This window comes from Protopterus annectens, chromosome 12.part0 (genome assembly GCF_019279795.1).
Source record: "Protopterus annectens isolate FY-2018-M chromosome 12.part0, PAN1.0, whole genome shotgun sequence".
Taxonomy (NCBI): domain Eukaryota; kingdom Metazoa; phylum Chordata; order Ceratodontiformes; family Protopteridae; genus Protopterus; species Protopterus annectens.
In genome coordinates, this window is record NC_056746.1 from 321,783,086 (window position 1) to 321,805,221 (window position 22,136).

A 22,136-nucleotide genomic window follows, 5' to 3' on the forward strand; every position below is an offset into this window, starting at 1 on the left:
AGGGTTCACGGAGGGCAAATTAGGAGAGACCAAATGAAAGTGAAACAAACCTGTCGAGGGCAAAAAGGGGCAATGAGTATCACCTTGCTCTTCAACATGTGCCTTCTGAAGAAATTTGGAAATTAGGAGAAAAGGCATAAAGTAGATCAGGACTCAAGCATGGACTAGAGCCTCTATTGGTGACTGTCCTTGTGGAGGGATAAGGGCAAAATACCTGCTGCACTTGTTGAAAGGAGAGGCAAAAATGTCGCAGCAAGGCAGACCCCATCTGAGGAAGATCTAGTTCGGCATTGACCGATTCAGAAACCATTCGTGAGGCATCAGAAGTACCCTGCTAGCCTGTCCGCCAATATGTTGTGCTCCCCTGGAATGCGAGTCGCAACTAGAAAGTGGTTGGTAGAAACAGCCCATTGCTACACTCTCATTGCTTCTCGACAAAGGGGTAGGACTTAGTTCCATCATGTTTGTTGAGCTACCACACAACAGACTTGTTTCGCTCTGAATTGCAATTGTCCCCAGAGGAAGATGGGAGTGAAGAGCTTGCAATGCAAAAAACACCGCCCTCATTTCTAGGATGCTGATATGCAGATTGGTCTCCTGGGGACTCCATGTGCTTTGGACTGTCTGCTCAAGTAATGCTCCCCCCCACCCCAGCTGGGAGGCGTCTGTGGTCAACGTGGCGATGGCGGTGGGAAGAAAGGTAGGCACTGAGATACTTCTGGATGGTGAAGCCACCACAAGAGAGAATTCCTGCACACCTGAGACAGTTTCACAGGACGGTTGAGGGGAGTGATGCAGAAGGGACCACTGGACAGAACATCCACTGGAGAACTCTCAAATGTAAGTGAGCTGTTGGTAGTGAGGTGTGTGTTGCACCCATAAAAGCCAGAGCCCAAAGAGCTAGATTTGCTGTAGGGACCAGTAACGTTAGCATTTCTTTGATGTGTCTCCATAGAGAGACGATCCTGCCCAGTGGAAGAAAGACACTGCTTTGGTTGCGTTATCACAGGCCCCTATAAAATCGGTCATTTGCACAGTTTGTAACTGCCACTTCTGGAGGTTTATGGTGATCCCTAAAGTAGGGGCCAGTTATAAGAGAAAATCCTTGGCCTGGATGGTGCGACTAGGAGCCAGTCGTTCAGGTAAGGGAAACGTGGAATCCGTGCAGTCTGAGATGAGCTGCAACCACTGCCATGCATTTGAACACCCTGGGGGTTGTGGTGAAACCAAATGGAAGCACACAGACTTGGCAGTGACAGTCTCCCTGCCTGAAACAGAGATGCTTTCTAGACTGTCATATTGTTCATACTGATGTGACAGTAGGCATCCTTCAGGTCTATTGAGCACATCCAGTCATCCTTCTGTAAAAAGGAATGGATAGACTGAACCGTGAGCATCCTGAACTTTGTGTTTCACTGATTTGTTCAGATAAGTCAGTTCCAGTATATGCCCCAAGGTCTCCTGTTTTCTTTGGAACTAAAGAATAGGGAGTAAATCCCCGGATCCATGCTGGTCTGAGGGAACCTCCTTGACTCTCTTTTGGGGCAACTCTGCCATTTCCAAATTCCAGCCTCCCTTTGATAGGGTGGAAGATCGAGGTGCTTGGGCTCTGGGGGATTTAAAAAGGGAATAGAGTAGCCTCTGGATATAAACACCTTGCACCCATTGGGCATTCATGATGGCTAACTTTTAGTTATGTACTTACCATAACTTCGGATGTATGGGATCCATCTCGCCTACATTCACAACATATGGGTTCGGAGCCGATCCATCGGCTCCGACTCGGCAACTAATACACTAGCACGAAGTCTCTCATTGGCTGGGCTACTCCCTATCCCAGGCTGCACTACACCTGCTTCCCCAGATCTTGTTTGTTCGCTTTCATACATCCATGCAAACACAGAAAAATTAGTAGTCACTATAACCAACTAAAGTTCTTCAAGAAAGATCTCCAAAAAAAAGAGAGACTACAGCTCCTCTAAATCCGAATGGAAGGGGGAAGGAGGGTGGGTACTTATGAATGTAGGCGAGATAGATCCCACTAAAAGATGTAATGGGATCGTATCTCGCCCACATTCACAACATATGGGACAGCGTCCCTAGCACCTACATCCCAGGTGGCTCATTGGAACACACTCCTGAGAACTGTGGAACCAAAGGAAGCTCTGCCTCGAGAAACCACATCCAATTTGTAATGAGAAATGAAAGTGTGCGGAGAAGTCCAGGTTGCCGCAGCACAAATATCACCTATTGATAACTTGGAGTGAAAAGCTACGGAAGTAGCCATTGCCCTGGTAGAATGAGCCTTGACTGGAAAGGGAAGGTCTTTATTAGCCTGTGAATAAATAAAAATGATACAATCTTTAATCCATTTTGATATGGAGGTTTTTGTTACTGGTTGACCCAATTTGTTCACTGCAAAGGAAACAAACAATTGATTTGATTTCCACGTTTGAGCGGTTCTATTCAAATAAAAACGCAGTTGTCTATGTACGTCCAATTGATGCAAAGTATATTCTGCGTTATTAGAGAATTCTGGGAAAAAGACAGGGAGTTCTATAGTTTGTTGCATACAGAAAGAGGAGGCCACTTTTGGTATGAATGCAGGGTTTAATTTCAATGAAACTCTATGCTTGTGAAAAATCAAATAGGGAGGATCAGAACAAAGAGCTTGAAGTTCTGAAACTCGCCTAGCAGATGTTATGGCTACTAAAAGGCCGTTTTCCAAGACAGAAATTTTAAATCACAAGTAGCAGCTGGTTCGAAAGGACGGGCAGTTAGGGCAGCAAGAACCATATTCAAATCCCAAGGGGGGACAGGATGAGATAAAGGAGGCCTAAGGAGCCAAGCCCCTTTAAGGAAAGCCTTACAAAGTTTGTGAGACATCAATGAAGGTTCAAATGCAGCATGAAAATTAGAGATCGCAGCTAACTGAACCTTAATGGTAGAAACTGAAGAGCCCGACTGAAAAAGGGAGGCCAGAAAATTCAGAACCTCCGATACTGGTGCAGTGAGGGGATCTATACCCCGTTCTTGAGCCCAGAAGGCAAACCTTTTCCATTTACTGGAATAAAGTTTGATGGTGGAAGGTTTATGAGAAGAAAGACAGTATGTGGACCACGTCCGGCGAAAGAGCATTGTCTCGGACTAAGGATGGAAGTGGAGTAACCATGCTGCCAACTGCAGGGACCTGAGAGACGGATGAAGCCGTCCTGACTGATGAGTCAACAGGTCTGGCACCGGATCCAGAAACCATGGACCTTCTATCGCATGCCTCTGTAGGAAAGGAAACCAAACTTGACGAGGCCAGTGCGGGGCAATCAAAATCATCTCGCTCTCCATGTAAATGGCCTTCTGTATCACCCTCGGTAGGAGGGGAACGGAGGAAGGCGAGAAGACCGGGGGGCCAAATGCGAGTCAGAGCGTCCCTGGGAATCTGTCCCTGAGAAGGAAACAGTGTGAAGAACTCTCTGCATTTCGCATTGGGAGGGCTGACAAACAGGTCGCAGCAAGGAAGACCCCATCTGTCGAATATTTTCGCAGCTATACCGTGGTTGAGGGACCACTCGTGGGGTAAAAGAATGGTCCTGCTTAATCTGTCCGCAATCACATTGGACTTCCCCGGTATGTGCGTTGCCATTAGAAAGCGGTTGGTAGCTACCGCCCAGTGCCAAAGTCTCATGGCTTCTCTGCATAGTGGGTAAGACCTGGTTCCACCTTGCTTGTTTATGTACCACACCACCGACATATTGTCGGATAGGATAGTAATCGGGCCCTGTGGGAGAGCGTGATGGAGAGCTTGGAGTACCAATAGTACCGCTCTCACCTCCAGGACATTGATATGCAAATGTGTTTCCTGGATCTGCCATGTGCCTTGGACCGACCTGTCCAGGTAATGACCCCCCCACCCTACCTGGGAGGCGTCCGTAGTCACAGTGGCAACGGGACGTTGAGGTATGAAGGGTCGCCCCTGGTCGAGATTTGATTGGAGAAGCCACCAATGCAGATTTTGACGGCAACTGTCCGTGATTATGATTAAGTGGTTCAAGGGAAGTTCCTGATAAGACCATTGAACCGACAGTAGCCATTGTAAAATTCGCATGTGAAGTCTGGCCAAGGGAACTAAAAGTATGGTCGACGCCATCGAGCCCAACAGTTGTAGGATACGATGGGCCGGGGCTCTTTGTAGGGGGAGACAGGATTTGACTTGATCTTGTAAGACCTGAATTCTTGCTGCCGGTAAATAGGCGCGCATTCTTTTTGTGTCTAAGTCTGCGCCTATGAAAGTAATACGCTGAGATGGCTGTAGTACAGATTTTTGCAAATTGAACGTGATCCCCAAGACACGGCCCAAGGTGAACGTGGCTCTGAGCGCTTGGAGTAGTAGATGCTCGGAGGTGGCAGTAAGGAGCCAGTCGTCTAGATAAGGAAACACCTGGAATCCCAGACTTCTCAGGTGAGCAGTTACCACTGCCAGACACTTGGTGAACACCCTGGGGCTGTGGTGAGACCAAAGGGCAGTGCTCGGAATTGGAAATGACTGACTCCGAGGCGGAAGCGTAAATGTCTCCTGGACTCTTGAGCTATGGGAATGTGATAGTAAGCGTCCTGGAGATCTATGCAGCACATCCATGCATCTTTTTCCAGCAAAGGAAGAATAGATTGAAGAGTGACCATTCGGAATTTGGACTTCTTTACGAAACGATTCAATGAACTGAGGTCCAAAATGGGCCTGAAGTCCCCTGTCTTTTTTGGTACCAAAAATAATTTTGAGTAAGTTCCTGATCCGATCTGGTCGATGGGGACAGGCTGGATGGCTCTTTTTTCTAGCAGCTTTGAAACCTCTAATGCTGCCTGATCCCGCTGACTGGGTGGTACGTCCGGGATTTCCCTTAAAGAAAGGGGGGGTTTGTTGAAGGGGATGATATATCCTCTGGTAATAATGCGAAGCACCCACTGATCGCTTGTTATGGATTCCCAAGCTTGTGGGTGCGCCGCAAAGCGACCCCCGACTGGCTCCGGAGTTGCACAGTCGGGCAACAACTCAGGAACGCTGGTTGTATGAAGAAAGTACAGTTTTGTACCTACCATAAATGTAGATGTTCGAACTGGATAGCATCTGCAGTCATACCAACCGGGGTTGTCCTGTCGTCAGGCAGCCCTTCAGTCGGCCGGATTCCAAAGTCCGGGTCCGGCTTCGGCTGATGTCGCACTTCACCCGACGTCATCTCTGTTGGTCTTCGGGTATAAAGGCATCAGCAGACGCCATTTTCCTCAGTGTTTCTTGCCCCAGATGCCAGTAGCCCTCTTGAAGGCTAAAATTTGGATAGATGCCAATGTTTCCAAAAAGATAGAGGTAAACACAAAAATAAGCATGTATGTACATATATACAAACAAATACACCATAAAAGACTCCCCCCCCCCCACCAGCTAGCTATTAGGAGGGTAAACACCCTAGGAGTACCACAGAGGGGAAGGAGGGAGGGTAATCCTGACTGCAGATGCTATCCAGTTCGGACATCTACATTTATGGTAGGTACAAAACTGTACTATGTCCTTCATGGATGCATCTGCAGTCATAACAACTGGGTAGAATACCATAGCCAACTAGGGGAGGAGGAGAAAGGTAGATTATGGTGTGTTTAGGATCCCTTGCAGTACAGCAGTGGCAAACCCTGCTCGGGATCTGGAATATAGAGGCAAATTATAATGCTTGGCAAATGTATGCACGGAGGTCCAAGTAGCCGCCTCAATAATGTCTTTGGTTGCCACTCCTCGTAAGAAGGCTGTGGTAGTGGCTGTTGCCCTTGTAGAATGAGGCCTTATGTTCTGTGGAATTGGTTTTCCATGGAAGGAGTAACAGAATCGTATGCAATTTCCTATCCATTTGGAGATTGTCTGTTTGGAAATAGCTTTTCCTTCCCTTCCTGTTGCATAGGCTACAAAAAGTTGGTCAGTCTTTCTGCTACTTTTTGTTCTGTCCAAGTAGTAGCGTAGCTGTCTATGTGCATCCAAGGTATGCAGTATTCTTTCCCCTCTGTTTTGTGGGTTGGGAAAGAAGGTAGGTAGGTGGATTGCCTGGTTTAAAGACACTCTGGATACCACCTTAGGCATAAATGTAGGATTAGTCCTCATGGACACTATCTTGGTGGAAGATTAGGAAGGGTTGCACTGCCATTAAGGCCTGTAGTTCTGAAACCCTCCTTGCTGAAGTAATTGCCAGTAGGAAGGCAGTTTTCCATGACAGGTGTTGTAGGTCTGCTGTTGCTGCTGGTTCAAAGGGTGATAGTGTCAACTTTTCTAGCACAAAGTTAAAGTCCCAAGCTGGTAATGGTGGTTTCCTTGGAGGTTTTACATTCTTGATTCCTCTGAGGAACTGCCTGAGCAAAGGGTGCGAAAAAACAGGTGGATCAAAGCTGTATTCTGCTGAAATAGCTGATGCATGTATCTTGATGGAGGAGTAGGACAGGCCTGAGTGAAGAAGTTCGGCCAGATACTCCAGAATGTTAGGCATATCTATGTTTGACACATCTTTTCCTCTTTCAGTACTCCAAATGACAAACCTTTTCCATTTTCCAGCATAGTTCCTTCTTGTTGAAGGTCTGCGTGCTTCAAGAATAATGTCTTTAACTCTTTGGGAGAGTTCTGGACTAGCTGCTGCTATGTGATGTTCCATGCAGTCAGTTGCAACGTTTTTAGGTTTGGATGCATGATGCTGTAGTTGTTCTGGGTTAACATCAAAGGCATTAGGGGTATTGGCCAGATATTGTTCCGAGACATGCTCCTCAGCAGTGGGTACCAGTGTTGTCTTGGCCAGTTTGGAGCTATCAGGATTATCCTTGGACGTTCTTCCTTGATTTTTAGTAGTACTTTGTGTATCAATGGAAGAGGTGGGAATGCATATGCTGTTAGGCCTTTCCAGCTGAAGGAGAGCGAATCCACTTTCCATGCTAGTGGGTGGAATGTCCTTGTGCAGAATTTTTTTGAGCTGGTGATTGAGAGGTGATGCGAATAGATCTATCTGAGGCATTCCCCATTTCTTTGAGATGGTCTTGAAGATGTCCGGTGCAGCTTCCATTCGTGGGCATCCGATGTGGTTCTGCTTAATATGTCTGCTAGAGTATTTTCTTTTCCCGGTACAAACATTGCTTGTAACTGGATGTTGTAGCTGAGTGCCAGGGTCCACAGCTCCAAAGTCATTCTGCATAGGGGGTATGAATGAGTGCCTCCCTGTTTGTTGATGTACCACATGACTGTGGTGTTGTCTGTCCTTATCATCAACTGGCCCTCTTTGAGAAATGGTCTGAACTTTAGGATTGCCAGTTTTACTGCCAGCATTTCTTTTAGGTTGATGTGCAGGTGAAGTTGATCCTGTGTCCACAATCATTGTACGCATTTGTCCAGCATGTGGGCCCCCCATCCTAGGTCTGAAGCGTCTGTTGTGATGGTCTGGCTTGCTTGACATCTGCGAAAGGGTAGGCCTGGGTTTGACTGGCATGCCTGAGCCCACCATAGGAACTCCTGTTTTAAGCATGGAATTAGTGGGATTTCTGTTTCTAGGCTGTGTCTGTGTTGGGACCATAAATTCTTTAGGTACCACTGTAGTTTTCTCATATGTAGTCTGGCAAATGGGACCAAGATTATGCATGATGCCATGAAGCCCAAGGCCTGCAGTACTTTTCTTGCTGTTAACTTGTTCAGTTTTGTTAGTGCCAAGAAGTAAAGAGGGAGTTCTTTTGTTTTTCTGTAGTTAGGAATGCCATTTGTTTTACTGTGTCCAATTCGCCCAAGAATGTCCTTGTTTGGGATGGTATCAGCCTTGACTTTTGTAAATTGACTGTGTATCCCAGTGCTTGTAGCAAGTAAATGACCCTTTGTAAATCTGTTGTCAGCTTGCTTTTGTTGTCCCCTTGTAGCAGGCAGTCGTCCAGGTATGGGTAAATTTGAATTCCCTGCAGTCTGCAATGGGCGATCACTGATGCCAGGCATTTTGTGAATACTCTGGGCGCAGTAGATAAGCCAAAGGGCAATGCTGAGAATTGATAGTGCTCTGATCCTGCAAGAAATCTGAGGTATCTTCTGCAGATTGGTCGAATGGGGACGTGCAGGTATGCCTCCTTGAGATCTAGAGTTACCAGCCAACACTCCTTGCCCAGCATGGGAAGAAGTTGCTGTAGGGTCAGCATTTTGAATTTTGGGACAATGATGTATGTATTTAAGGTGGACAGGTCGAGAATTGGTCTCCAACTTTTTTCCTTTCTTGGAACTAGGAATAGTCTGGAGTAGAACCCTTTCCTTGCTCTGCTGTTGGCACTCTTTCCACAGCTTTCATGTTTGCTAACTCCATTATCTGTTGTAGAGCCTCTGTTTTTTGATTTGGAGGTAGATTTGGCATTCCTCTTTGACTGGTAAAGTGTGGAAGTGGAACCGTAACCTTGATCTATGGTTTGTAAAATCCACTTGTCTTTTGTTATGTAGTGCCAGTTCTTTGAAAATAAGGTTAACTTTCCGCCTAGAGGAGCTGCTATTTGTTCCCTGGTAGGCGGATGTAGGGTTAAGTCACTGTGGTTGTGTTGATGTAGTGGCAGTGGTTGTGTCTGTGCCTCTGTTGTTACCTTGCCACTGTCGTCCTCTGTAGGCACCTCCTCTGGGTTGGCTTCTGCCTCTGGAACGTCTATTCCTGCCCCTTTGAGATCTTGTGGAGTCAGGAAAGGACCAATTTTGGCAGGCCAGTTCCTGCTAAACCTTGGGGTTGAACCTGCAAGAAATCTTTAACCGTTTGAACAGATTTTGCCTTTTCTTCCATTTTCTTCATAACCTGCTGGGCAGGTGTACCAAACAAACTTGTCTTATCCATAGGAGCATCTAGCAACTTAGCTTTAACATGATCCGGTAAAGCTTGCTCCTTTAGCCATGCATGCCTTCTTATCACTGTGCCAGTCATGGCTGATCTAAATGAAGCCTCCAGTGCATCATAGCCACATTTTAAGGAATGGTTACTAACCTGTTGTATGTTATTTACCATTTCTAATACATATTTCTTATCAAGAGATTCATCAGTGGTTAGCTTTTTAGTTAACTGATCAAGCATAAACTCTTGGTATTGTATCATGTGAAACTGACAGTTTAAAGCTCTAGCTGAGAGAGTAGCTGAAGTGTAGACCTTTTACCCCATCTGTCTAGTGACCTTGCTTCCCTTTCAGAAGGAATAGGGTTTTTAGCTATGGTCGGCTACTGCCTTGGGACCCTGGGATATAGTTTTGGGGTCTGCAAGTGGGGCCTTGTAAAGGTGGTGATGAGTATCTGGCACCCTGTAAAATCTGTCTGGTTTGGCAGGGGCTGGGGTAAAGAATCTGGAGCGGAGCAGACATCATTGAAAGCATCATCCACCACAGAGAGAACAGGAGGTATAGCTAAGGGCCTGTGCTGTGGAAGGTGCAGAAAGGTCCTAAGTCTTTTCTGGAGTCTGAAAAATCCTGTTGCTGCCATTGGAACTGCTCTCATGGCATGTAAGGTTTCCCCAAAGGAGAATTCTTCTGGTGGGGAAGCAGCTGGAATGGATTCTTCAGCATCAGAATCTTCAAAATTGGAGAAAGGAGCCTCTGGCTGGTCAGTTATGTCTGATTCATCAGCAGAATCATCAGAGGACACTGGCTCAGGGGCTCTGCCCTAGGTCTCTTCTCTGGGGGCTGAGAGGCCCTGTCTGGGTGAGATTGAGATCCTCTAATTAATGAAATTAAATCTTCTGCCAAAGTAAGCATTTGAGAACTAGAAGAGGGCCTGGTAGTGGGGGGTTTAACAGGCACTGTTTTAGTAGTCTTGGCTGCTTTAGCCCTGGCGAAGGCCTTAATGGACATTGCTGCTGGAGGCCTAGCAGCACCACGTGCTGGGGTAGAAACATCCAAGGGGATGGTGTCTGATAAGTCAGTGGCAACCACCGTAGTGGATAAAATTTCTGAGGCCGATTCAAGAGTGGTAGTAGGGGCCTCAGTTGTAGAGATAGGTTCAGCTGTACTTTGATCAGTTTTCTCGGTTTCGGCCGAAACCGAGACACTCGCGGTTTGCTTAACCATGGTTTCAGCCGAAACCGCGGACCGCGAAGTGTCGGTCTTTATCTTTGCGTTTTGGCAGATTGGGTAGTCGGAGGATCCGACGGCATAATGTACGCAAAATCAGAACCGAAAAACTGTTCTGCAAACTCCGACCGACGCCTAAGCGTTCGTCGATTGAAAGAAGCACAGGCCGAACAGGCTGCTACGTCGTGGGCTGGGCCTAAACAAGGCAGACAGTAAGAGTGGAAATCTTTATGAGGTATTTGTTTCCCACAGGTTAAACAATTATTAACTTTTTCCTGACATCGGCTGAGGCAAGAAAGAGTCCCCAACGGGGTACTTAGCTTTAGAAGTCTTCGAAGTAGTATTCGGTAGAAGTAATCTCTGGATCCGACCGACCGGCACTTGCGAACAGCTTCTGCTTCGGGCGCCACACGGCAAGAAAGACTGGGGAAAATGGCGTCGGCTGATGACTTTATACCCGAAGACCAACAGAGATGACGTCGGGTGAAGTGCGACATCAGCCGAAGCCGGACCCGGACTTTGGAATCCGGCCGACTGAAGGGCTGCCTGACGACAGGACAACCCCGGTTGTTATGACTGCAGATGCATCCATGAAGGACATCCACGAAAGGAATCGCGGTCTCCAGAGTTACGGGGGCCTCTGCCACCTCTGGGGCGGCGTCTTCCAAAATTCCCCCCCCCCCGCCTCTGGAGGGGGAATCACTGGGTGGAGTAGGGAAAGACTTTTGAGATTTTTTAAACCACTTTTTCCCTCCTCTCCCAGCCTTGGGGTAAGGCCTGGAAGGAGAGGAAAATCGGGCCCCAACGGCAGTCAAAGTCTTGCCCTCCTGCTCGCACCGAGTTAGTGTGTCCTTCACCTTGGGTCCAAACAAAGATGACCCATCAAAGGCGAAGGAAGACTTGAAGGCCTCCGTGAAACACAAGCGTAACCAGGCTTGTCTCCTGAGGGCAACGCCTGTTCCGCTGCTCTACTCGCCTTCGGCCGCATACGAAATGAGCCTCATGGACGAGTTAACAATAGAAAAGAGGGTAGTCATCTGTGCGCCAACAGTCATGGCCAGCGCCTCAGGTAGATTACCAACAAGAGAGTCATTTAGCTCTTTGAGAAGATCCCTTTGGAGCCTCGTAAAATGACATAAGTAGTTCAGCGACCGTAAGGTAAAGGCCGCTGAGGACAGGGTACGCTTGCATCTATCCATACACCTAGAATCCTTATTAGGAGGATGAATAGACGTCGAAGCCTCTGCCACGTCCTGCTGTGTGGCAGAAGCCACCACCAAAGCATCTACAGGCACACCCTTTGTGAGAAATTCCTTCGGGGCTGACAAAATTTATTGGGCCTCGCAGGCACCGGTTCCACAGAATCAGGTGTTCACACCCTTCGAGAAACCAAATCAAGGAGTTCATCAAGGGCGGAGACACCCAGGAGGCGGAAGGCTGGGCCCCAAAGGCCTTGAGGAAGACCGACTCCTCAGCTGAAGGGGTTTTGGCTTGCCAGTCACCTCTCTGTCTCAGAATCTCCAAGATATCTGAGAAGGAGATATCATCCAAGATGATTTGGGGACCCTTCTGCCATAGAGGTCAGTATCCGATGTAATAGACTCATCTTGGGAGTCTACGTGCTTCCTCTTACACAATTTCTTCCGGGGGTTCGTCCGAAGCAGTTTCGGACGGACCACCGAAGAAGGAACCCCGATGGGGTATCCTCAGGCCCTGGGGCCCCGCTGCGGGGCTGCAACACAACAGAGGCACCAGTCTCCAAATCTAGGGACGGTGAGGTAGAATCTTGCTGAACCGGCAAAGGCATGGCAGCTCCTCATGGCCTCAAAGGCCGGACCTCCAGAATCCAAGGAGGTCACTGGTCTAGAGGCCACGATGGCACTGGGAATTCCAGCAGCCGATGCACCGAGAGGAAGACTAGGCACAAGCACCCAATCCCAAAGTATTCCCTCGGCCCGGCTGAAGAGGTCGAGTACCAAACCCTGAACCGGAGGACAGGGTAGGAAGCACAGTCGGAACCGAGACCTCAAGGGGTCTCTACTCCGACCGTATGGCTCGCTTTGCTCCACCACAGACTCCAACGGCTCCGAGGAGGTTGGAGGAGGAATCGAATGCGTTGGAGGATCGGCTCAAGCTAACTGTGCTGGTGCCGAGACCAATTTAGTAAACACTGGAGATTGGAAGAGCCTCTGTAAAACCCTATCCAGGTCCGCATCTGAAAGTCTCGATGATTTAGAGGAGGTAGACAATCGAGAAGACTTTCCTCTCGGCCCGAGAGAAGGGGACCGCTCTGAAATGGCTCCAACACTATCGGCGCCGACTCCACCACAGCATGGACCACCATCGGCACCGAAGGAGCCTTCTCCGGAGCCGAGGGGAAGAGTCTGAGCTGCACACTTCCACCGCTCAAGCCATTGGAACCGATGGAGGTGATTCACCACTGATACTCCAACCTGCGGCTCCGACAGCAATGGAGCCGAGGTAGGAGGTATCGAGGCAGACCTTCACCCTCGCCCGAAGTCAGTGGAGCCAAGAAGAGGAGGTCAATTTTGTCTTTAGAAGTCGGCTCGACGGACTAGTCGGAGCCGACTATCTTTTCTTTTTGGAAGCAACAGGTAGCTCTAAGGCTTCCTCAAAGGAAGGCTTGATAAGCCCTTTCAATATTAATTTGTTTTTGCGTTCTTGAAGAACTCTAGATGAGAACGCATGACAGACGCTGCAAGTCTCTTGCAGATGTTTCGGCCCCAAACAATAAACACATATTGAATGACTGTCTGTAATGGACATTTTATATTTGCACCGAGTGCATTTTTTAAACCCTGACTTCTGTTCCTTAGACATGATATAGTCCACAACAAGTACAACTCTAAGGAAATACTATTCTATCACCACAAGTATAACACTGCACACAAAATGCGCCAACTGAAAAGCGCGAGACACACTGGCGCGAGTACTGATTACAGTTTACCTCACAAGAAATTGAAACAATTAAACGGCCCAAAGCCCTCTAATTTAAACGGGCTTTGCCCGAAAAACAACTAACCAAAGTAAATAAAAACCAAATAGCACTTAGAGGTAGGGCAAAGGCCCTCTAACTTAAACGGGCCTTGCCCGACTGAACAAAATAAATTTCTGGAAACAAGCACTCAATAAAAAACAATCAGAAATAACAAGAAATAGCAAGAAATAGCTGTTAAAACAGCTGTTTGTTTAATATGGACAAAAATTCCCTAGGTCAAGGACCAATAAGGTAAAAATAACCACTTAGCTCCAGCCAAGTCGAGACCACATCCAGCTTGTTAAGCGGCAAACGAGATCTGGGGAAGCAGGTGTAGTGCATCCTGGGATAGGGAGTAGCCCAGCCAATGAGAGACTTCGTGCTAGTGTATTAGTTGCCGAGTCGGAGCCGATGGATCGGCTCCGAACCCATATGTTGTGAATGTAGGCGAGATAGGATCCCATTACATCTAGGCATTTAGGTGCTCACTGTTGCAGTTATCATACTTGGGTAGATTCCCAAAGCTGAATAAGGGTGGAGACAGTCAAGAAAAGTTGGGGCTGGCTAGTATGCCTTGCAGGACTGCTGTAGCAAAACCAGCCCTGGATTTGGAAAAGGTAGGCAGGTGGTAATACTTGAAGGTGTGTACAGAACTCCAGGATGTCCCTGGTAGAGACTCCCCTCAGGAATGCTGTAGAGGTAAAAGTTGCTCTAGTGGAATGTGTTCTGACCCCCTGAGGGGTTGGTTTCCCATGGTGCTTGTAGCAGAAATGGATGCAGTGTGCTATCCATTTGGAAATGGTTTAGAAATGGTCTTGCCCTCTGTCCCTGGTGAAAAGCTGACTAGTAACTGGTCAGATTTCCTGAGGGGCTTAGTCTCATCAAGGCAGAATCTGAGCTGTGTATGTCCAAGGAGTGCAGGATCCTTTCCCCTTTATTTTGAAGATTAGGGAAGAAGGTTGGCAAATGGACAGATTGGTTGAAAGCCACACTGAATATCACTTTAGGCATAAAGGAAGGGTTAGTCCTGAGGGAAATCCTGTCAGCATGGAAAATAATGAAGGGTTCCACAGCCATGAGTGCTTGGTGCTCAGACACTCTTCCAGCTGATGTGATGGCCAGAAGCAAGGCTGTTTTCCAAGAGAAGAATTTTAACTCTGCTGATACTGCAGGCTGAAAGGGGGAAAGTGTGAGCTTTTCCAGTACAAAGTTAAGGTCCGAAGCAGGGGTGGGTGCCCTCCATGGCGGCCTTACGTTGTTTGCCCCTCTCAGGAACTGTATGATAAGAGGGTGAGAAAAGAGAGGTGGTTCAGTGTTGTAATTAACTGAAATGGCAGAGGCATGGATCTTAATGGAGAAGGACAGGCCTCTGTGGAGTAGATCTGCCAAGTAATCCAGGATTAGGCGCAGGGAGGGCAGGTTTGTGTCCTCTCCTTTAGATTGAATCCAGGAGCAATATCTTTTCCACTTATCAGCATAGGATTTCTTGTACTGGGTCTTCCGGCTTCAAGAATGATGTCCAGCACCTGCTTGCTTAGGCTGGTTACTGGGGGAGAATTCCCAGAATAAGCCAGGCAAGATTTAGGGTTTGCAGTTGCAGATGCAAGACCTGCCCCCCCCCCCCCCCCTGCTGAGAGAGCAGGGTTGGGTTCTGGTGTAGGTGCCAAGGTGGAACTGGTGACAGGCTGTACAGGAACGGGTACCAGTGCTGGTGTGGCCAGTCCGAGGCAATCAGAATTGTCCTTGGTCTGTCGTGTCTTATCTTGATCAAAACTTGAGAGAAACGGCAAATGGGGAAAGCATAGATTGAGAGATTTACCCACTGGAAGGATAGGGCATCCACTTTCCAGGCTCTCCGGTGGAGTCCTGGTGCAGAATTTGCTGGTGATTGCAGGGAGAGGCAAACAGAACAACCGCTGGGGTCCCCCATTTCTGTATCAGAAGATTGAAGGTGCTGGGCTCTAATTGCCACTTGTGTGGGTCTTGGAGATTTCTGCTTAAGTCGTCTGCCAGTGAGTTTTGTTTGCCTGGCAGGAATTGAGCTTGCAGATGGACCTGCATGTCCAAGGCCACAGGGCCATAGTTAGTCAGCAGAGTGGACAAGTGTGTGTTCCCCCCTGCTTGTTGATGTATCACATAACTGTGGTGTTGTCTGTTTTTATTAGCAGGTGTCCTGGTGAGAGTAGGGATCTAAAAGCTGTCAGAGCGTGCTGCACAGCTAGCATCTCTTTTTGGTTAATGTGCAGATGAATTTGACTTGGGCTCCAGTGGCCCTGAATGCACTTGCCGTCCATGTGTGCCCCCAGGCATAGTCTGATGCATCTGTGGTTAGGGTCTGGGTGGCGAGGGGTTGAGTAAAGGGCAGCCCTTTGTTGTGGTTGCATGCTGCTGCCCACCAAGGAAATTCTGTCCTTAGGGTATGAAAGGAATGACTGTTTCCAGGTCCTGAGAATGTTGGCACCAATGACAGTACCACTCAAGTTTCCTCATATACAGTCTGGCATATGGAATTAGTAGGATGCATGAGGCCATGAACCCTAGGGCCTGCAGGATTTTCCTTGTGGATAGCTGGGTTCTGGTGGCCATTTGAGTAAACTAGTCTGTCAGATAGGCTTGTTTTTCTGGAGTGAGGAATGCCATCTGGGATGCTGTGCCCAAGCTTGCTCCCAGGAATACAATCTTTTGACCGGGGACTAAGTTTTGATTTCTTTTCGTTGATGGTGTACCCCAGGGAGGTTAGGAGTTTTTTTTTAACAAATGTCAGATGCTGCAACAGCTTTTCCTGACTGACTGCCTGAATCGGGCAGTTGTCCAAGTACGGGTAAAATTTGGATATTTCTCTGTCTGCAGTAAGCAACAGCTGGAGCCAGGCATTTTGTGAATACTCTGGGAGCAGTGGATAAGCAAAAGGGAAGTGCAGAGAAGTGATAATGCATAGATCCTGCTCTGAAGCATAGATATTTCCTGCATGAGTCCGTTATAAGGATGTGCAAATAGGTTTATTTTAAGTTGAGGGTGACTAACCAGGCATCCTTGGCTAGCATAGGTAGATGTTGCTGCAGGGTGAGCATTTTGAATTTTGGTAACCAACAGGAAGGTGTTGAGAATTGAAAGATCTAGGAATGGGTGCCAAGTGCCCTCTTTTCTGGGTACCAGGAAGAGTCTGGAATAGAATCCTTGGCGTATCTGTTCCGCAGGAACAGGCTGAACTGCTTTTATAGAGAGTAGGAATTGAATTTGATTTTGTGCCTCTGCCCACTGGTTTGGAGGAAGGTCTGGGAACCCGTTTTAGGGTTGGCAATGAGTAGAAGTAAAGTCTCTACCCCTGGGATACAATGTTGAGGAACCATCGGTCTTTGGTGATGGAAATTCAGTTTTTTGCATGAAGGGCAAGTTTTCCTCCTAGGGGCACAAGTAGTTGGGCAGAGGTGGGGAGTGGAGTTGAGACGTCATTGGGAATTCTTTCCGTAAGGGAGTGGTTTTTAGCACTCCCTGCTTTGGAAGTGGAGGCACCCCACTGCTTAGATCTTTGCATACCCTGAGATTGTAGTCTGAGTGGTTTGTTACCCCTGAGTCTGGTGCGAGATGGTCTTGAGGGGGCTGGAAAGGACCAATTTTTCGAGGGGCAATGCCTACTGAATCTAGGAGACTGTACTTGAAAGAATTCTTAAAACTGTCTGCATAGATTTAGCTTTTTCTTCCATCTTTTTAAGAAACTCTTCTCCTTTGGTGCCAAACAGATTGTCCTTGTGCAAAAGAGTGTCTAATTGCTCTGATTTGACATGGTCTGGCAAGGTCTGTTCCTTAAGCCAAGCATGCCTTCTCAGCACAGACTCAGTGACTGCTGCCCTGCAAGATGATTCTACTGCGTCAAAACTACATGGCAATGTATGCTTGCTGACTTGGCTTGCAGAATGCATAAGCTCTTGCAATTCTTTGTTTTCTGCACAGTCTGCAAAGGTTGCTATTTTTTGCTTAATAAGTTCCATAATATGTTGTTGGTACTTCAGCATGCGAAACTGACAATTCAGAGCTCTAATGGCGAGAGTTGCAGAGGTATATACTTTCTTACCCCATCTATCCAAAGCTCTGGAATCTCTGTCCGAAGAGGTGGGATTTTTAGCTGTAGTAGCTTTGATACCTTTAGGCCCCTGTGAAATGATCTCTGGATCAGCAGCAGAATTTCTGAAAAGGAATTTGTGAGAATGAGGTACTCTGTAGTACCCGTCTGGTTTCCTAGGAGCAGGGGGTAAAGTATCAGGGGTAAGGTTGGACTCCATAAAGACATCAAAAACTTCCAGGACTGGGGGGGGGGGGGGTATTGCTAAAGGCCTATGTTGTGGCAAATCTAGAAATTCTCCAAGTCTCTTTTTGGACTGAGGATAGTCTTGGCATTCCCAATGGAAATGCTCTCTTATGGTACTGTAAAGTTTCACCAAAAGAAAAATCCTCTGGAGGAGAGGCAAAGGGAATGGACTGCACTGCATCAGAATCCTCATAAGCAGATAAGGGCATGTCTTCATAATCAGATACCTCAAAGTATTCGGACTCTTGGTCTGTTAAAGCTGCAGGGGACTGACCTCTTTCTCTTAGCAGGGGAAGCCTGGCTTCCCCTAATCAGCATAAGGTCTTCTGCCATCTTAAGCATTTGATGTTGTGGCAAGGAAGCAGGTGCATTCACTTTGTCGGTTTTCTAGGTGTAGTGCGTACTCGGCCTTAGAAACTCAGTCGTTTTAGACAAAACTGAAGACGCGAAAGACGTCGTCTGTGTCGAACATCGGTAGTGCGAAGAACTTCCTCAGAAGCTGGTGCCTGCTCAGCGGCTCAGGACCCATCCAAGGTAGACATCCACAGGTTCCATAGTTGACGAATAGTCTCACGGCATACCGGACGGGCCTCTGTAGAGGCCTACAAATCCATAGAAGCGGGCATCAGGGGCTGTGTAAGCATCTCACTGAGTACTGGCGGACTGACGACTAGCTTAACGGAAGAGTCGGCAGTTTTGGACCTGTGCGATCTGTCTTTATCCTTACGTCTTTTCGGAATATCGGTAGTCGGATGGCTTACCAGAGCCATTTCGGAATACAGAAATAGAGAAAGAAAGTATTTAGTGACAATAAGAGCCCGACAACGAATAGTTCGGGCACTGAACAAGGCACAAACCCGACGGCGAGGTACATCGTGGTCTGGGCCTAAACATGTGATGCAGTAAGAATGAAAATCTCTGTGGTATTGGCATTCCACAGGCAAGACAATTGTTAACTTTTTTTGACATCGGTTAGAGCAAGAAAAAGGGATCCCCAATGGAGTACTTAGCTTTAGAAGACTTCAGGATGATTCAATTCGTAAACAAAACTCAGGTAGCGGCCAATTAGCACTCGTGCGAACTGCTTCTGCATCAGGCTCCTTGGCAAGAAAGACTGATGTAACGGTGTCGGCTGCCTGTTTTTATAACCCTGACGACCTGATGTCAGTCCTGGAACGACAGCAACTGACGCAGAAATACTACATCTCTGGTATTTGGGCCAAATGAGGGCTACCTGCAGGCAGATAACCCAAGTGTGATTGATTGTAACAGTGAAACACGAAGAACATCTGGCTGCTGTGGTGGCAGAAGAGAGGTCTCCAACACAGAGCCCAAGATGAGAAGGGGATCCGAAACAGTAGGTGCCGAGGTTTCCTAGGGGCGGAGAGGACCCACTCCACTACCTCGAAGGCAGGAGGACTGCTAGAGTCTCAAGGAAGACTTCTCTGTCCAGAGGTATCAGGAGCAGGTTGCCCCCAGTCATCAACAACCCTCCATATTAACTCTGAAAAAGTACAGTTTTGTACCTACCATAAATGTAGATGTCCGAGAGGAATGCATCTGCAGTCTTAACAAATGGGTTGTCCTGTCGTCAGGCAGCCCATCGGTCGGCCGGATTCCAAAGTCTGGGTCTGGCTTCGGCTGGTGTCGCACTTCACCCGACGTCATTGCGGCAGTTCTTCGGGTATAAAGGCATCAGCCGACGCCATTTTCCTCAGTGTTTCTTGCCCCAGATGCCAGGTGCCCTCTTAGTTGGCTAAATTTGGATAAATGCCAAAGTTTCCAAATAGTAGAGAGCAAACACACAAAATAAACATGTATGTACATATATACAAACAAATACACCATAATAGATCCCCCCAAGCTAGCTGAAGATTGGTAAGTACCCTAGGAGTACCTCAGAGGGAAGGAGGGTGGTAATCCTGACTGCAGATGCATTCCTCTCGGACATCTACATTTATGGTAGGTACAAAACTGTACTATGTCCTTCAAGGATGCATCTGCAGTCTTAACAAATGGGTAGAATACCATAGCTAAACTAGGGGAGGAGGAAATGAGAATAGATTATGGTGTAGTCAGGATCCCTTGCAAAACAGCAGTGGCAAAACCAGCACGGGATCTAGAAAATAGAGGTAAGTTATAATGCTTGGCAAATGTATGCACGGAGGTCCAAGTAGCAGCCTCTATAATGTCCTTGGTAGCCACTCCTCAAGAAAGCTGTGGTAGTGGCTGTGGCCCTTGTGGAGTGAGGCCTGATGTTCTCTGGAGTTTTCTTTCCATGGTAGGAGTAACAAAATCTAATGCAATTTCCTATCCATTTGGAGATTGTCTGTTTAGAAATTGGTTTTCCTTCTTTTCCTGTTGCATAAGCTACCAGAAGCTGGTCAGTTTTTCTATTGTTTTTTGTCCTGTCCAGGTAGTAGCGTAATTGTCTGTGTACATCCAAGGTATGTAAGAGCTTTTCTCCCTGTTCTGTGGATTGGGGAAGAATGTAGGAAGGTGGATAGCCTGATTTAAAGAGACTCTGGATACCACCTTAGGCATGAATGTAGGATTTGTTCTCAAGGACACTATCTTGATGGAAGATCAGGAAGGGTTGTACTGCCATTAATGCCTGTAGTTCAGAGACCCTTCTTGCTGAAGTTATTGCCAGCAGGAAAGCAGTCTTCCAGGATAAGTATTGCAATTCTGCTGTAGCTGCTGGCTCGAAAGGAGGTACAGTCAGCTTTTCTAGCACAAAGTTCAAGTCCCATGCTGGCAATGGAGGTTTCCTGGGTGGTTTTACATTTTTAATTCCCCTCAGAAACTGTCTGAGCAGAGGATGCGAGAAGACAGGAGGATTCAAGCTGTATTCTTCTGAAATAGCTGATGCATGTATCTTGATGGAGGAATAGGACAGGCCTGTATGGAAGAGCTCCAAGTACTCCAGGATGTTGGCTATGTTCACCAGTGTCACATCCTGCCCCTTTGCAGTACTCCAGATGAGATATCTTTTCCATTTTGCTGCATAAATCTTTCTTGTTGAAGGTCTACGAGCCTCCAGGATTATGTCTTTAACCCTTTGGGATAAATTTGGGTTAACTGCTGTTATGTAATGTTCCAGGCAGTTAGCTGCAGAGTTTTTAGGTTTGGATGCAGTATGTTGTAGTTGTTCTGAGTCAGCAGTAATGGGATCAGGGGTAGTTTCCATATTTGTTCCCGGGACATGCTCCTCAGCAGTGGATACCAATGTTGTCTTGGCCAGTCTGGGGCTATCAGGATGATCCTCGGACGTTCCTCTTTGATCTTGAGAAGCACCTTGTGCATCAAAGGAAGTGGTGGGAATGCGTATGCTGTCAGGCTTTTCCAACTGAAGGATAGGAGTCCACCTTCCAAGCAAGTGGGTGGTAAGTCCTTGTGCAGAATTTCTTCAACTGGTGATTGCATGGGGATGCAAACAAGTCTATTTGTGGTAATCCCCATTCTGTTGTGATGGTTTTGAAAATATCCGGATGCAGCATCCATTCGTGGGCATCTGTTGTAGTTCTGCTTAATATGTCTGCTAGAATGTTTTCCTTCCCTGGTACATAAATTGCCTGTAACCGAATGTTGTAGCTCAGAGCCACATCCCATAGGTCCAGTGCCAGCCGGCATAGGGGGTATGAGTGTGTGCCTCCCTGTTTGTTGATGTACCACATAACTGTGGTGTTGTCTGTCCTTATCAACTGGCCTTCTTGGAGAAGAGGTCTGAATGCCTGGATTGCCAATTTTACTGCCATCATTTCTTTTAGATTTATGTGCAGATGCAGCTGGTCTTGAGTCCATAGGCCTTGAATGCACTTGTCCATCATGTGTGCCCCCCAACCGAGGTCTGAGGCATCTGTCGTGATAGTCTGTCTTGGTTGACTTTTGCAGAAGGGCAGTCCTGTGTTTGATTGACAGGCCTGGGCCCACCATAAGAACTCCTGTTTCAGGCATGGGATCATTGGAATTTTGGTTTCTAGGCTGTGCTTGTGCTGAGACCACTAATTTTTTAGGTACCACTGTAGCTTTCTCATATGAAGTCTGGCATGAGGGACCAGAATTATGCAGGATGCCATGAAGCCTAGAGCTTGTAGCACTTTTCTTGCAGTTAGATGGCTCTGCTTTGTTAATGCCAAGAAGTAAAGAGGAAGTTGCTCTTTCTTTTCTGCAGTTAGAAATGCCATTTGTTTTGATGTGTCCAGTTCTGCACCCAGAAAGGTTATTATTTGGGATGGAATCAGCCTTGACTTTTTTGTATTGACTGTATATCCCAGGGCTTGTAGCAGGTAGATGACTCTTTGTAAGTCTTCTGTTAATTTGTTTTTGTTGTCCGCTTGTATCAGGCAGTCGTCCAGGTAGGGATAGATTTGAATTCCCTGAAGTCTGCAATAAGCGATTACTGATGCCAGGCATTTTGTGAACACTCTGGGCAGTAGATAAGCCAAAGGGCAATGCTGAGAATTGATAATGCTCTGATCCTGCAAGAAATCTGAGGTATCTTCTGCAAATTGGTCTTATGGGGACGTGCAGGTATGCCTCCTTGAGATCTAGAGTTACCAGCCAAGACTCCTTGCCCAGCATGGGAAGAAGCTGCTGTAGGGTCAGCATTTTGAATTTTGGAACAATGAGGAATGTGTTTAAAGCGGACAGGTCTAGAATAGGCCTCCATTTGTTTTCTTTTCTTGGTACCAGGAAGAGCCTGGAGTAAAATCCCTTCCCTTGCACCATAATTGGTACCTTTTCCACAGCTCG

The 22,136-nt window shown here is 47.3% G+C and overlaps 1 protein-coding gene across 1 annotated transcript in view; it reads right to left on the bottom strand.

Moving 5' to 3' along the window:
* Positions 1–22,136, bottom strand: part of RBBP6 (RB binding protein 6, ubiquitin ligase) — a 2,624,906-nt gene that overhangs the window by 2,036,824 nt on the left and 565,946 nt on the right. The gene's annotated exons all lie outside the window — the stretch shown is intronic.